Source organism: Schistocerca serialis, chromosome 6, assembly GCF_023864345.2.
Source record: "Schistocerca serialis cubense isolate TAMUIC-IGC-003099 chromosome 6, iqSchSeri2.2, whole genome shotgun sequence".
In the NCBI taxonomy this organism is placed as follows: domain Eukaryota; kingdom Metazoa; phylum Arthropoda; class Insecta; order Orthoptera; family Acrididae; genus Schistocerca; species Schistocerca serialis.
The window spans coordinates 358,317,993-358,330,535 of NC_064643.1; positions in this window are offsets into that span (position 1 = coordinate 358,317,993).

Sequence of the window (12,543 nt, forward strand, 5' to 3'; positions counted from 1 at the left end):
GTTCGGTCTTTTCGGCTTCTATAGACGTTTTGTTAGTGATCAGGCTTTTAATGCTCCCTGTCTTCACCTCTTGCTGAAAAAGAATACCCCTTGGGTTTGGACAGCAGAATGTCAACAGGCGTTTGAGGTACTTAAACAATCTTTAATTAATAGTCCAATTTTGCATCATCCTGACTTTGAAAAACCATTCTGTATGTCTGTTGATGCTAGTGGCTATGGTATAGCTGTGGAGATATTCCAAATAGAAATAGAGAACGAACAAGAAGTGCACAAGACTATAGCTTTCGCAAGTCGATCTTTACAGGCAGCAGAGAGAAATTATGGCATCTCAGAATTGGAAGCATTAGCAATTGTATTTGGGGTACAGAAGTTTGAACAGTATTTATTAGGTCACAAGATAATTGTTTACAGTGACCATAAGGCATTGACCTTTTTAAAGACCTGTAAGTTGAGGAATTCTCGTTTGGTAAGATGGTCTTTGTATCTCCAGCAGTTTGACCTTGAGGTTAGGTATATTCAAGGGAAAGACAATCTGGTAGCTGATGGGTTATCTAGAAGTGCGGAGCTCTGTGATGACGCAGGAATTACAGCAACAGACCCAAATGAAATTCGAATGTTTGCATTGCACGAAGTAAAGGAAGAAAGTGCATTAAAGAGGGTGATTAAGAACTTGAGACGCGAGCAGAATGCAGATGACCAACTGAAATTAGTAAAGAGCTATTTAGGAAATGCAAGCTATCCTAAGGTTTCGCAATACTATTGTTTGCATAAAGGTATTCTGTTTAGAAGGAAAAAGGTAGGTGTTTCTGAGTGGAAGCTGTGCTTTCCCTCACAACATGTAGACTTGCTAATCGACTATGTACACCTGAGGTATGGGCACTACGGTGCAAAGAAGTGCATTGCAAAATTACAAGAGAAGGTTGTATTTGACAACATGTACCGCCGTGTGGCCAAGCGTCTAGCATCATGTGTAGTGTGCCAGAAAGTCCGTGCTGCCAACACCAGAATACAAGGGGATATGCATTCAGTAGAGCCAACTGAAACCCTAGAATTGCTGGCTTGTGATTTGTTTGGCCCTCTTCCTGTTTCGAGAGGTGGTTGCACCCATGTTTTTGTTGTGGTGGATGGATTCAGTAAATATGTTAAGCTATACCCAATTAAAAGAGCAAATGCAAAAACATTGGTTGAAAAGTTGGAAAAAGATTTCTTCGTGAACGTTGGCGTTCCGAAGAATTTGCTGTCTGACAATGGACCTCAATTTACTTCTGATAGATTTAAGGAATGTCTAGATAAGGCCGGCGTGAAACATCTGAAAATATCGGCGTATTTCCCTCAAGGAAATATGAGTGAACGTATTATGAGGGAATTGAATAGGCTTTGCAGAACTTATTGTGCTCGGAAACACTCAAGTTGGGCAGAGCACATTAAGTATTTTGAGAGTGTAATTAACAACTTAAGACATGATGCAACTGGTTTTGCACCTTGTGAATTGATGTTTGGCCAAGAACCGCACAATGTGATTGCAGATATGGTAGAATTCCCTATTCTAACGCAAATATCCACAGACGAGAAGAAACTAAAGGCTAGGGCTAATATGAGAAAAAGAGCGTTGGAAAGGAAGAAGCGTCATGACGCAAAAGCTGTACCTACTAGCTTTGAAATAGGTCAATTAGTCCTTGTCAAAACCAAAGAAAAATCAAAGAAAGTAAATGCAGAAACCAAGAAATTCATGTTTGTATACCAAGGACCTTTCAGGATAATAGGAAAACCACATGCCAATGCATATAGGCTGGAGTACCCAAAAAGTAAGAAGCTATTAGGTCTTAGGAACGTGATCGACCTAAAGAAATTTATAGGTAGTGAATGAATGCTGTAGGGAGGAGGTTGTTCTTTAACCTCTACACAGTGTGGCAGCTGTGCAGTCCCAGCTGTGTGAGATCTTCTTTCCCTTTCAGGTCTCACTCATTCTTCCTCTTTCCTGTCCTCAAAAATTTCGACCTCTTCTTTCATACATTAAATTTTCCGGTATGCTTATCAATACAGCATTAAACTAATGAAGGCTGTAGGGAGGAGGTTGTTCTTTAACCTCTACACAGTGTGGCAGCTGTGCAGTCCCAGCTGTGTGAGATCTTCTTTCCATTTCAGGTCTCACTCATTCTTCCTCTTTCCTGTCCTCAAAAATTTCGACTTTTTCTTTCCAAATACTAAAATTTTCCGTCATGGCTATCAAGCCATGAGTTATGTAACCATTTTATCTACCGATTAGTGAAAAAAAAAATACCTAATGTGACAAACCTAATAGTGACAAACAGTAGAGAAGTATGACGTAATGAAGATATAAAATGTATTTGAGTAACAATTATGTATAGTACCCTGGTAATATAGTAAGTACAAAGTGTTGTTGTATTGGAAATGGTCCACCAACAGTAATTTAAAACGATATATGAATTCATGTACAAGCAAGATCTGAAGTGGTAGTGAAACCTAGTGTATGCATTAGAGCTAACTAATAAATAGTAAGAAAGAGATTGCTTAGTGTTATGAAAAATATGCAGATAAGTTGTGAGAGTAAACTCACCTGGTATAGCAAGGAAAGGCAGTGTAATAGAATTGGGCAGTGTTTGTGGTTGAGACGTGAAGGACACGTCCCTGAAGTATTTATAAGGTTGGAGCTGGCCGTTATTTTAGTGTAGTGTGTGACAGGATACCCCTACACGTATTGAGATGAGTTGGAGGCGTGAATGCGACCATAGGTACCCTTACGTTAGATGAGACAGAGCAGCTCATGGTGTCCTATAGGTTTAAGGAATTTAGCATTACGCTCATCCATAATTACTTGATGCACTTTAGTGGTAGGTCCGAGAGAGACTACCTGAGGTTTCAGCGTCCGATCGAGTGGAAATGGATTGCCACGTGAGCAAACTGATCAGCTGCAATACACTATGAATATGAAATAAATGTGCTATCCTATGCTTTAAATTTAAATGGAGTGAGTATTACTTAAGTTCATACACTAGCAAAGTAAGTAAGTACATAACGGCAGACGTAAAACATAATTTTAGCTCTGCATAAATACACTTCAAAGTAAGTAAGTACCTAATTGCAGATGTGGAACTGGCAACAGCAGAGGACCAATAAGTGGATTTTGTAGTCAACTAAACGTAGTGTGTTTTGAACACTCACAAATGTACTATTACCAAAAGTTACTCACATGTACAAAGAAGCTGAGAAAACAACCACTAATCATACTCATACTATCTCTAAGAATAAAGTAATCAAAGATGAGTCAGTTAAGTGCTTAAGATGCAGATTTGTCAGGAATGTACCGAGCATTGGTTCAGTATTCTGGCCCAGAAATAATAAATTCAGATTAAATATGATTTATGACTGTATGCCTCAGGAGCATAAATTTTCTCTAATACATGACTAAAGGCGTTTTAAGCCATTTGTTTAACGATTTTATGACAGTTAAGTAACCGCGAGAGTAATACTGAAAAAGGTTCTGTTAACTTTGTTCCAGCAAAATATTGGAAGATAAAATGTATATATCCCCCATTTCATTGTGACCCACCCTTAGATATTAAGTGAACAGAGTCTGAGGCACTCTTTTTGTTTGTTCTACAGGACAAACCAGATAATGGCGGCCTGATAGCTGCGTGAAAGCGTGGAGTGACTTGGACACAACTCACAGTGACCCCTCCCCTTTCCCCCATGTAATTTAGAGAGAACGTGAAGGACGCACACCATAGCAACTTCTCCTCCTCTACCCTTGTGAATGAAAGTGTAGGACGCCAGCCAAAGCGGCTACAACCACGTGTGTAAAAATTATTTGTGAACTTTTCTTTCAGGTTTAGAAAAGACTGCTAAGAGATAATCATCTGTTTATGTGTCATGTTATTTTCTTTGAATTTGTGTATGTAAAAATGTATTTAATGTATTTAATGGATCTAAGATTTTCATAATTTTTCAATTTGTATGTGTTTGTTTGTTTATCTGAGGCAATATGTATGCCAAAATATTTTATTGACTTTGCTTAAAATTTTGAGTAATGACATTGTTTAAAAGGCAGTGAACATGCCTACAATTCAAATAATTAATGTAGGTAATCAGTTTTCTTTAATGTTTCTACAGGTTTATATTTCAATTTTGAATTTTCATAGGGAGTTAAACTGTACTCTTGCTTCCCTTTTTGTAATTAAATTTTTTTTTTCATTCATTAACATTCATAAACAAAAAATTTAAGTAGAGGGTGATGTAGGGAAGCAGCCTACTCACGCTGTAATAAATTCACATCAGTTTCCGTTGTGTGCCAGCCAGTCTGCTGTAACTAGCTCTGACGTCATAAATGTTGCGCAATACCTTAAAAATCAAGCAAATGAACTAAAACTTTTCTAGCATGTCAGAAATAATATTAAATTAATGTGTGTTAAATATCAGTTCGATAACTTCAGCCATTTCCGAGATTTGGACGTTTTTCTGGAAAAATCATTGGCGCAACAGAACAGAGCTAGAGACTTCAAAATTTATATTTAGATTCATCTTTCATAATGATTTAATAAAAACAGTACTTTGGATTTCACAAATTAAGACTTTAGTGGAAATTCCTGATTTTCTGGTTTTCGTCTCAAAACTGAAGGAAGCAAGATAGATTAAGTAGGCTAGTAAATAAGGCTAGGATGTTTAGATTTAAATAGGTTGGAGGTCCGCTATGATTATGAAAATGTGTAAAGTTTCTTTTTAATACCTATAAAATTATAGCGATAGCGGATCTCAACAGGGCCAGTTCAGAGCTCATCTAGTGCGTGCAGGGCAATTAAATTAATTCTCTCGCCGAAAGTATTTAACTTAGCCACGTCAAAATTTTATTATCAATACTTACCTGCGTGCTGAATGCACGTTTAAATTAAGAGCTTCTTCGGCCATCAGCCAAAGAAGCTATAAATTATTATGTAACTTGAAGTGGTGCGTTACTAGCCCAGCGGCTAGTCGAGAGAGCCGGAAAGATCAGGCGATCCCTCAGCCGTCCGCACCGCGGCTTTATATATAAGAACACTGCGCGAGGAAGGAAGGCCCCAGTTCTCTCCAGACGCTGAATGACACGCCATCTGTGTCGGTAGTCGCGTCGCATCAGTATATCTGCTACCAACAGCCTCGGGTGCCGTATTAAGTTACTAGAGATACGCGGAACTATGAAAACATTATATGTGAAGTGTTAATTCTGGAATGATTTTCATTATCTAGCTTCAGTTTGCGTTTTGTCGTATTTTCACGTGCCGTCGCGGGACAGTCATTCTACCAAATATTTAGCGTGGCGTTTGATGAAATATTTTCATCAAATTATGGCGAGCATTCTTTTTAACATTTGATTCGGACATTTATAGTTGTATCAGCGCATTAGACTCTGAACTGTTCTGTTAGTTAGGTTGTAGGGATACTTGTGTTTTTATTAGTGAATTTCAGAATATACTCAACTATTTTGGAAAACCGTTTTTGATTAGAAATCCCGGACAATCTCCTAATTCCTCAGAGCTATAAGCTGCAGCCATAAGAACATTCTCAGGTAAAGTGGGCACTAGGATATCTATTTACTGGCTCCAAGTTTTATTAAATCACTTTCTGGGGGTCACGGAGTAAATAGAGAGCCAGTGTTGAGAACGGCAAAAGACAGCAATAACAACATTCTAAAAGCTAGAAACTGATTCAACACGCAAGCATATATCCAGCAATCAGATTAGATTAATTTTCTACAAACTTTCATACCGCCGCCCCACAAGTGGGAGGGGGGGGGGGGGGGATGTCGCAGAATTTTATCATGCATGAATAAGCGACAGATGCAGAAGTGACCTCACGCGTGACCCGGAAAGTGTGTTGGTACCCTTGCTTTTCTTGTGGTATACTGATTATCTTGTAGACCACCCTAATAACCTCATACCCTCAAAATTTTCACAGATGATGCTTTTGTATATAATGATGTACTGTCTGAAAGAAGCTACGCAAATTTTCAGTCAGGTCTTGATAAGATTTGAAAGTGGTGCAGAGATTAGCAACTTGCTTTAAATGTTCCGAAAAGTGATACTGTGCACTTCACAAACGAAAAAGTAGAATCCTTGACTATAGTATCAACGCGTCTCAGCTTGAACCGCCAACTCATACAGATACTTGTGTGTAACAATTTTTATGGATATGAAATGGAATGATCATATAGATTCGGTCGTAGGTGAAGCAGGTGTGGGACTTCTGTTCATTGGTAGAATACTAGGGAAATACACTCACTCTACAAAGGAGAATGCTAACGAAACACTCGTGCAATCCATCCTAAAATATTGCTCTAGCGTGTGGGAACCGTACCAAATGTCCGCAGCTCATGGTCTAGTGGCTAACGTTGCTGCCTTTAGATCACGGGGTCCCGGATTCGATTCCCGACTGAGTTGGAGATTTTTCTCTGCCGGGGGACTGGGTGTTTGTGTTGTCCTTATCATATCATTATCATCATTCGCGACAGTGGCTACACTGGGTCGTGGAAAAATTGGACTGTGTAAAAATTGGAACTTTGTACGGACGCTGATGTCAGCGCAGTTGAGCGCCCAGCAAACCAAAAATCGTTAACATCATCATCACCGTACCAAATAGGGCTAACGGGGTATACTCAACATAAACAGGAAAGGGCAGTAGGAATGATCACAGGTCTGATAAAGGGCAGACTGTCATGGAGATGTTTAAGGAACAGAATTGGCACACGCTTGAAAATAGACGCGAACTATCCTGAGAAAGTCCACTTACAAAATTCCAAAAACCAGCTTTAAATACGAATATACTTCAATCGCCTACGTATCGCGCCTGTAGGGATCGCGATGGCAAGATCAGATCAACTACAGGACGCACACAGGCGTTAGAAAATTTACCCTTCCTGCATTCCATAGGTAAAGGCAATGGGAGAAAGCCCTATTAACTGCTACTATGTGAAATACTTTATGCCATGCACATCGCAGTGGTTTATTACGTATGGATGTAGATGAAGTAGTTAAACTTAAGTTTACTACTACTTCCAATATAAATTTCGCGTCATGACCACGATCGCAAAATGCACGAAATTTGGATTCGTACAAAAGCGTACTGGCAGTTCGAATTTTTTTTCGCCTCACACCATTGCACCATAGGCATGAAGGGATACGCTTTGAGTTCTCTCAGGCTATATATACCGTGATAATGAACAGCTCAGTTGGTAGTTCAGAGGAAGAGGAATGGACATCTCTCGAAAGGGCATTCACAGAAGTTGGAGGGGAAAAACATAGGTACGAGAAAGATAACTACGAAAAAACCATTGGTAACAGAAGAAATATTTTAGTTGATCGACGAAATAAGGAAGTACAAATGTGTTCAGGGAAATTCAGGAATACAGGTCACTTAGGAATAAAGAAGTAGGACGTGCAAGGATGCTATGGCGAAATGGCTACGGTACGTGAAAACATGAAGAAATCTGAAAAGAAATAGTTGTCGGTAGGACTGACTCAGCACATAGAAAAGTCGAAAAAGCTTTGGTGAAATAAAAAGTAAGGGCGGTAACATCAGAGTGTAATGGGAATTCCACTGTTAAATTCAGGCGAGAGAGTGGATACGTGGGGAGAGTAAAATGAGGGTCTCCATGAGGAGGAGGACTTACCTGATGACGTGTGACGTGACAAGAAGAAGAAACAGAAGTCGATAGGGAAGAGAGATAGGGGATCCAGTGATAGAATCAGAATTTAGAAGAGATTAGGAAGACTTAAAATCAAGTAAGGCAGAAGGGATAGATAACATTCTATCGCAATTTTAAAAATCAGTGGGAGTAGTGGCAACAAAACAACTATCACGTTGGTATGTAGAATGAATGAGACTGGCGATATACTATCAGACTTTCGGAAAGAATCATCCACAAAATTGCTAAGATTGTCAGAACCGACAAGTGTAAGAACTACCGCACAATCCGTTTAACAGGCTCAAGCATCCACGTTGCTAATAAGAATAATACACAGAAGAATGGGAAAAAAATGAGGATCTGTAACATGACGGTCAGTTTGACTTTAGGAAAGGTAAATGCTCCAAAGAGGCAGTTCTGACTTTGTGGTTAACAATGGAAGCAAGATTAAAGAAAAATCGAGACACGTTCATAGGATTTGTCGATCTGGAAAAAACTTTCGACAATGTAAAATTGTGTAAGGTATTTGAAATCCTGTGAAAATCCCGGAGTAAGCTGTAGGGAAAGATGGGAAATATATAACATGAACATGAACCAAGAAGGAACAATAAAAGAGGAAGACCAAGAACGAAATGCACGGATTAAAAAGGTTGTCAGACATGAATGTAGTCTTTAGCTCCCGCTGTTCAATATCTACACGTGGAAGAAGCAAAGACGGAACTAAATGAAAGCTTCAAGAGTAGGATTAAAAGTCAAGGTGAAACGATATCAATGTTAAGACTCGCTGATGACATTGCTGTGGGGAACTATAGCATCTGTTGGATGGACTGAACAATCCAGTGACTACAGAATAATGACAGAGTAAATCGAAGAAAGATGAAGGTAATGAGAAGTACTAACAGAAATGAGAACAGCGAGAAACTTACCTTCACTAGTGATCATGAAGCAGATGAAGTTAACGAATTCTGCTATCTAGACAGCAAAATAACCCATGACGGACGGAGCAAGGAGTACATAAAAAGTACACTTGCACTGGCAAAAAGTGTATCCCTGGATAAGAGAAGCGTGCTAGTATCGAGTACGGGTCTTCATTTGAGGAATAAAGATCTGAGAAAGTGCGTTTGCAACATAGCACTGTATGGCAGTGAGACATGGACTGTGGGAAAACCGAAACAGAAAAAAAGTTGAAGCATTTGAGATGTGGTGCTACAGAAGACTGTTGAACATTAGGTGGGCTGATAAGGTGAGTTACGAGGAGTTTCTCCGTAGACTCGCCGAGGAAAAGAATGTATGGAAAACACTAACAAGAAGAAGGGACAGGGGGATAGGACATCTATTAAGACATCACTGAATAATTTCCACGGTACTAGAGGCAGCTCTTGAGGGTAAAAACTCCACAGGAAGACAGAGATTGCAATACATCCAGCAAATAACTGAGGAAGTAGGTTGCCAGTGCTACTCCCAGAAGAAAAGTTGGCAAGGGGAGGAATTCGTGGAGGGCCGCATCAAAACCAGGCAGAAGACTGAAGATTGTATTTCAAAAAAGGTTTTGCATCACCCCAGTTCCCAGAACTTCTGAAGAAAGACGTTGTCTGTGGATATTGTATCACAGACACAGTCCCTTTGGCTGTTGAGAGATGTCATTAAACCCTCCCAAAGATGTAAACAACCATGCATGACCAACGCCTATTAGTCGGAGGAGGTCCGACAGCCGATCATTTCCAGTCATTCCACCAGGAAGGAGGTACACGGCACGTGTTGTCTGTAGTTCAACCATGCTCAGACGGCCAATACGTGCCGTTCGATCGCGTCCGCATTGTTACTTTGTGCCACGAAGGACTCTCAACAAGGGAAGTGTCCAGGCGTCTCTGAGTGAACCAAAGCGATGTTGTTCGGACATGGAGGAGATACAGAGAAACAGGAACTGTCGATGACATGCCTTGCACAGGCCGCCCAAGGGCTACTACTACAGTGGATGACCGCTACCTATTGATTATGGCTCGGAGGAACCCTGACAGCAAAGCCACCATGTTGAATAAAGCTTTCCGTGTAGCCACAGGACGTCGTGTTACGACTCAAACTGTGCGCAATAGGCTGCATTGAGCGCAACTTCACTCCAGACCTCAATGACAAGGTCCATCTTTGCTACCACGACACCATGCATCGCGGTACAGATGGGCCCAACAACATGCCGAATGGACTGCTCAAGACTGGCGTCATGTTCTCTTTACCGATGAGTGTCGCATATATTTTCATCCAATCAGGTGAGGCTGAACGCCTTAGACACACTGTCCAGTGAGTGTAGCAAGGTGGAGGTTTCCTGCTGTTTTGGTGTGGCATTATGTGTGGCCGACGTCAGCTGCTGGTGGTCATCGAAGGCGCCGTAACGGCTGTACGATACGTGAATACCATCCTTCTACCGATAGTGCAACCATATCGGCAGCATATTGGTGAGGCATTCGTCTTCATGTGCGACAATTCGCGCCCCCATCGTGCAGATCTTGCGACTGACTTCCTTCAAGATAACGACATCGCCCGACTAGAGTGGCCAGCATGTTCTCCAGACATGAACCCTATCGAACATACCTGGGATAGATTGAAAAGGGCTGCTTGTGGATGACGTGACCCACCAACCTCCCTGCGGGATCTACGCCGGATCGCCGTTGAGGAATGGGACAATCTGGACCAACAATGCCTTGATGAACTTGTGGATAGTATGCCACGACGAATACAGGCATGCAACACTGAAAGGGTACGTGCTACTGGGTATTAGAGGTACTGGTGTGTACAGCAATCTGGACCACCACCTCTGAAGGTCTCGCTGTTTGGTGGTACAATATGCGATGTGTGGTTTTCATGGGCAATAAAAAGAGCGGGACTGATGTTCATGTTGATCCCTGTTCCAATTTTCTGCACAGGTTTCGGAACTCTCGGAACCGAGGTGACCCGAAACTTTTATTGATGCAGTTCTTCAACAAAGGAAATAGCTTACAATACGTTAGTTCGTCCAATCTTAGAGTATTGTTCGTCTGTATGGGACACTTACCAGTTGGGTCTGATTCAAGAGATTGAGAAGGTCCGAAGAAGAGCGGCAAGATTCGTGATGGTATATTTAGCCATCGCGAGAGCGTTACAAATCTCATAGAAAGTTTGAAGTGGGACACACTTGCAGATAGACGACGCACTAAATTGAAGGGGTGCTCTCCAAATTCCGAAATCCAATCTTCACCGAGGATGTAGAGCATATATTATTACCACCAACTTTCAAATCGCGTAATGATCATCATTCAAAGATAAGGGAAATAAGAGCTCGTACTTGGGCGTTCAGACAGTCGTTTATCCCTCGCGCGATCCGCGACTGGAACAGGGGGGGGGGGGGTGGGGTTATGACGGCAGCGGTGATTTTACGAATCGAATTACGTAAGTGTACATAGTGAAGGGCCCCCAGTGCATGTTTCCTGTGATCTTACCGCCCCCCCCCCCCCCCCCGCCCCGATCAAATGCACAGAGTTTTTGAAATGTCTTGCCATCCCCATATTATGTACGATTACAGTTACACAACATTTAACTACCTCACAACAAAGCGCCACACAGAACTTTTTCATTTGCCAAAGCATAGAAACTGGTGTCTTACCAACATGGTAACGGTGCACAACTCATCTTCTTATCACTGTTTCAAATCGCACGACATGAAGGATGTATTTCTGGTGGGGTGCTGCAAAATATTGCCATAAGAGGGACGGAAATAATAAAATCACAACTGAACAATTACAATCCATTATTATAATTGTGCCGTGATGTGCATGGCACCATTCCGTTGCTGTTCGCAAGGGCATTTGAGTTTCCCGGCGGCTCCGGCGAGAGTCACCGCCGAGCCACATAGTGGACATGGTAGTACCAACCAGACCAAAGGCAGCAGGACACGCACGGCGGCGGAGTCCCTTCGCTCGAAGAGAGAGAACGACATTGAACAGGCGGCACGATAGCTGACTGCAGCTGGGAGAGAGCACTGACCTTGCCTGCCGATCAAGTTGTGAGCGTTCAGAATGTGATGAGGCCTCAACATCACAGCAGTGTCACTCGCAGTTCTGAAACAGCCACCAACTACTTGCGAGGAACAATTGGAGACAGTTTTCGCATTACGATGAAGGCGACCTGAAAGCGTATCGATCATTCGTTATTTGAAGAAAACTAGTTGTGAAACTTGATTTGACGCATGATAATTATCGTGGAAATTTTTTTTTCTTAATAAATACTGTGGAACAGGACTAACTGGAATGGTGAATGCCTAGTGGGAATTCTAAGAGTTTTGGTTCGATAATGAAATCGACAGCATTTAAACTCATTCAAAGAAAGTAGAAAAAGTGGGTATCTCCCAACTTTCTACTAGGAGAGTTCCAGATCGGTCACGTAACAATATCGAGACGTGCAAAGAAAGAAATTCAAGTTGTCAAAGTCTTCAGGGGTCCAAACTTAGATTCAAATCACTTTCTTTCCAAAATTGAGTTCAAAATTCTATATAGAGCCCATCAAACTAAAAACAGCACTCGTATCGTAAAGCATGGTACAGAGAAACTCAGAACTAGCACATATTTTAATACAATGAAGATTTAAGATAATTTACGACAATCTTGAATCAGAAGGACTATCACGGATGGGAACAGTTAAAAAATTCAGTGACTGGAACTTCCAAGGAAACAGTTCGCCTGGAGAAGAGGACGGGACACGCATGGTGGTCGACAGAAGGAGATAAGGCAATCGAAGAGTGTCGAAAAGCATGGGTTGATTTGTGTTCCCAGAAAACGCCAGAAAGTCTTCCAACGGGCAAGGAAATACACTGCGAGAACTATCAGAAATCGCAAGAGAAA